A 4,691-nucleotide genomic window follows, 5' to 3' on the forward strand; every position below is an offset into this window, starting at 1 on the left:
AGCCTGCGCGTGCCGAGCCGCGCAGCCTACCCCCGTTCCCTCCTAGGCCGCTCCGAAATCGGAGCGGCCTAGAAGGGAACTTTCCTTTGCCCTCCCCTCACCTTCCCCTACCTAACCCACCCGCCCGGCCCTGTCTAAACCCCCATCCTACCTTTGTCGGGGGATTTACGCCTCCCAGAGGGAGGCGTAAATCCCCGCGCGCGAGCGGGACTCCTGCGCGCCGGGCCGCGACCTGGGGGCGGGTACGGAGGGTGCGGCCACGCCCCGGGCCGTAGCCACGCCCCCGTACCCGCCCCCAAAACGCTGCCGACACGCCCCCGAAACGCCGCGACGACTGGGCCCGCCCCCCCGACACGCCCCCCTCCGAGAACCCCGGGACTTACGCGAGTCCCGGGGCTCTGCGCGCGCCGGGAGGTCTGTGTAAAATAGGCCTCCCGGCGCGCAGGGCCCTGCTCGCGTAAATCCGCCCGGTTTTGGGCGGATTTACGCGAGCAGGGCTCTGAAAATCCGCCCCTTAGTGTACCTGGGTTTATAAAAAATTCGGAAGAATTCCTGGAGAAGTTCATTAACTGCTATTAATCAGGTTGACTTAGGGAATAGTCACTGCTATTACTGGCAATAGTAGCATGGGATCTATTTTATGTTTGGGTACTTGCCACGTACTTGTTGTAACCTGGTGGAAACAGGATGCTGGGCGTGATGGACCCTTGGTCTGACTCGTTATGGCATCTTTCTTATGTTCTTATGAAGTGGAGGAATGAGAGAGTGAACAGTGTGAGCTGAGTTTTTTTTTCACACGAATAAAGAGTAAATAGTGGCTGCAGGGAAGGGGCAAGGAAAGGTCATGCTGTATTTTATTTAAAAAGCACAATGTGGTGATGCGATCATTTTACTGAGTTACTAGGTTAGGTTAATGCATTTTTGAAGATTATATTTTTTTCTTTCCCTTCAAGATTTCTCCAGGTGTAGTTTTTTTTTGCAGTACATTTTGCATTTCTTTTAATGAGACAATTTCTAATTTCTTTATGTATATTTTCTTTGGCATAAATATTCCTCCGACACACCTAGAGGAGGGGGAGGGAGATTCCTCCTAGCTCACCTGCAAACATTATGGCCCCACAGTAGTGCATACATTGTTGGCAGATTGGGAAATTTCACACTCAGCTGGGCGATTTCTTTTCCATTCTGTAGGAAAAAAACCACATTTGTGCGGTTGCGTTAGATCTGGGATGGCCACCTGACTGCCAGCAACCCTCAAGTTTGCCGCTTTTTCCTTTGCTGCACAGTCCCTCCAGCAGTCGCAGAATGATGACTCATCGGCAGTAGCAGCTCCACCAGCAGTCGCAGATTGATGACTCATCAGCAGCAGCAGTTCCACCAGCAGTCGCAGAATGATGATTCTTAAGCAACTGCAATAATGCTCAGTCCTACAGAAGGGTTGCAAACCTCGCTTATTTCCCACGTGATTGGGCTTTTTTCCAGTCATTCGCGGGCTTTGTTTTGATTCGCGGGTTGCTTGTAATTGGGCGTTTTTTCCTGCCAATCGCGTTTTTGTTTGGGCTTGGTGGGCGGGTCCTGTGCTCTGATGTTTGCAGTGATTGGCTGCTGCTGCCGGTGAGGCCTGTCCATAGCAGGCGCACCCTAACCTATTGCAGCATTAAGCTAACCAGAGCCAGCAATCCCAGGAGCGCGTGGGCAGACCCGGCCTGGCATTGCAGGAAGCAACAAGCGTCGTGGGTGACCAAGAAGCTTCTGTGCAGCTGCAGCCCTGAATGCTGAAAGGTGTGGAGCACTCAGCTGCCTACAACCAGGGATCAGGAGGCGAGGATGAGTGTGGGGGGATTGAGGACGGGTTTGTAGGGAGTGGGGAGGGGAAAATGAGGGTTTAGGGGCCAGAGATGTGCTCGGAGGGGGGAATCTGTATGTGGGGGGGGGGGCAGAGATGTGCTCGGAGGGGGGAATCTGTGTGTGTGTGGGGGGGGCCGAGATGCGCTCGGAGGGGGGAATCTGTGTGGGGGCAGGGATGCGCTCGGAGGGGGGAATCTGTGTGTGGGGGCAGGGATGCGCTCGGAGGGGGGAATCGGTCGGTCGGTGGGTGGGTGTGTGGGGGGGGTCAGGGATGCGCTCGGAGGGGGGAATCGGTGGGTGGGTGTGTGTAGGGGGGGCCAGAGATGCGCTCGGAGGGGGGAATCGGTGGGTGTGTGGGGGGCCAGAGATGTGCTCGGAGGGGTTATTTGTGTATGGGGCTGGTGTTTTTTTAATTTGTCCTACACCACTTTTAATTTCATGTAATTTTTTTCTCATTTCTTCTCCCTGCAGCAGATCCCCTTTGTAAGAAAGCCTGTCCATACCTACTGTTTCTGTCATTGGCTGCTGCGCTACTAAATGGATTTGATCTACTATAGCTAAAGTAAGGACCTAAAAGATCCTGCTAAGTGTGGGAAGAGGAATGTGAACTAAAAGCATGGATTCAGTCTGTCAGCAATGAGAGTAAGGCTGTGTGCACATTTTGTAAGTGTGACATTCGTGCACATCATGCAGACCTTTTGCAACATGCAAGAAGTTAAGCTTTCTTTGCCATCTATTCGACTCACAAACATTGGTGTTGCAGTTTCATGTGTTTTGGGCTTGGTTTTTTTTTTTTGGAAAAAAGTGCTTGTTCTTTCATGAAAACCTGGCAACCCTAAGCGGTGTCTTTCCAACCCGTTCTTTTCTGCTGTCCCTGTGACGTTTTCTAGCAAGCAGCGGGACTGACTGTAAAGGGCTCCAGGTGGGGGCTCTGCACTGGGAGCGTGGAAAGGAAATCAAGGTGGTGATCAGGTCTTTAAGTTGCAATCTCTGGGGCCGATGCAATGCAGTGAGCTCAGCCGAGTGCATTGTTTAACCTGCTGTGGGACAAACAGGCGCTAATCCACCCCCTAATGCAATAGGGGGATTAGTGCCTATTTAACGTGCCTAGGACACGAAGTGAATGAGTTAGCGCTCATCACATGCAAATGCACTCATTCACTCCAAATGCAAAAAGATAAATTGAAAAGGAGGGAAAAGCAGAAAAAACTGCTTTTCTGTACTTCTTTTTTTAAAGTAAATAAAATAACTCAGCAGACAGGCGAGTTATGAAGATGGGCACCGTCAGTTTTTATATCCGGCCGTCTGCCAGTAAACAGTCTGTGGCCGTTTTCATTACTGGCAGACAGGGCAGCGCTGCGGGTCGCGCTAGGAAGGAGGTGCTAAGGTCACGCAAACGACTCTAGCTCCTCCTTCCTGCGTGACCCCCCCCCCCAAAATTTAAATATTGCATGGTGCCCCCCCCTGTGTGTGTTAAGAAAGCGGGTGCTGAAAAGTCAGCGCCTCCTTTCTGGGAAGATTTTTGCTTCGGCCCCTATGTATGCAGCCATTCTTATGAGCTGCTCTGATTGCTGCCCTTAGGATTCACAATAATTTGACTTTCAGAAACTTGAGCATTAAAATGTTAGGATTTAGGGGTCAAAGCTTGAATGGGGGGAGCACTAAGCACCACCCCGTAAAGAGAGTAGAGGGGAGTTAGCCTGCAAGAGACTCCTCAAAGCTCACAATTTTACTTGCACACAGAAACCTGAGATTTATCTTTCGTGCTCTCTGTAACCTGTAATTTTACTTTACTATTGTTTTATAATTTGTATTATGGTTTTTTTTTTCAATTTGCTATTCCCTTATCCTGTATTTGCTGAGGCTCTGTCTGTATATTCCATGTGGGACTGAGGTGAGGGATTCTGCTAGTGTTTAGTTTTTGTGTAAGATTTGTATCAGTTCAGCTTGTTTTGTTTTCCAGCAGGGAACAGATTTTTATTTATTTAAGAACATTTCTAATTCACATATTACAAAAAGTTCATTATTTAGCTGCCTTAGGGCAAGTTACCTCATTTCCAGTTTTGTTGTTTCATAGATAGGATGTTGCTGTGTGAGTTTTGGGAGTTGGCGCTGTTTAAATGTGATGGGTTTGATACAAAGGTGCTGAGTGTTTTCTGCAGGTTTTTCTATTAATTCACAAAGTGCTCGGTACAGGAGGGAATTAACTCTCCAGATTCTCTCTTTCTCTAATCCACAGCCCGACCTGTCTCTGCCGACTACATCGAATAGAAAGGGAAAGTCTAAATCTCGCCCGTCTCCCATGGATGGTTTTATGGGTTCTGGGACTTCAGTGGAGCCCAGGAAGGGGGTTCTGCCTTCTCCAGAGCCAGATCCCTCCTCGGTGCAGCCTCTGGCAGAGCCTCCGGGATCAGAGGAGGGGGCAGGGCTGGCTCTGGATCCACTGCAGCCCAGGACTTGGGACTCTCTGTGGATGGTTGTGGAGCGGCCGGAAGCAACAATGAGCAGCAAGTTGGAAAGGATTGAAGGGGAAATCTCCTCAGTGACCCAGGAGAAGAAAATCTCTGCTCATGCTAAGCGGCTGCAGGCACCGGAGAGCAAGGTGGGAAATTTACTCATTAATTCTCCTGGGTCCATTCAGGATAAAGTTTGTTAGAAGAAAAATTAAGAATTTGGAAAATGTTGCCAAAAGAGAAATATTTTAGAATTATCAACTTTCTCAAGAGAGAATATTTCACCAGGGGAGATGATGATTAATTATTTAGGGGAGGCTTTGCAAATATCTAAGGAATCTCTTCTTCTAATTAACCACATTTCTTTTCTAGTGAAAATTAAATGTATAA

General features: G+C 49.3%; 1 long non-coding RNA gene across 1 annotated transcript; it reads left to right on the forward strand.

Moving 5' to 3' along the window:
• The first annotated feature begins 1,574 nt into the window (after window positions 1-1,574).
• On the forward strand, window positions 1,575-4,449 carry LOC115083666. The gene is made up of 3 exons (XR_003854378.1): window positions 1,575-1,782; window positions 2,320-2,410; window positions 4,088-4,449. It is a non-coding gene; the product is annotated as an uncharacterized LOC115083666 (long non-coding RNA).
• Window positions 4,450-4,691: the final 242 nt, after the last annotated feature.

This window comes from Rhinatrema bivittatum, chromosome 2 (assembly GCF_901001135.1).
Source record: "Rhinatrema bivittatum chromosome 2, aRhiBiv1.1, whole genome shotgun sequence".
In the NCBI taxonomy this organism is placed as follows: Eukaryota; Metazoa; Chordata; class Amphibia; order Gymnophiona; family Rhinatrematidae; genus Rhinatrema; species Rhinatrema bivittatum.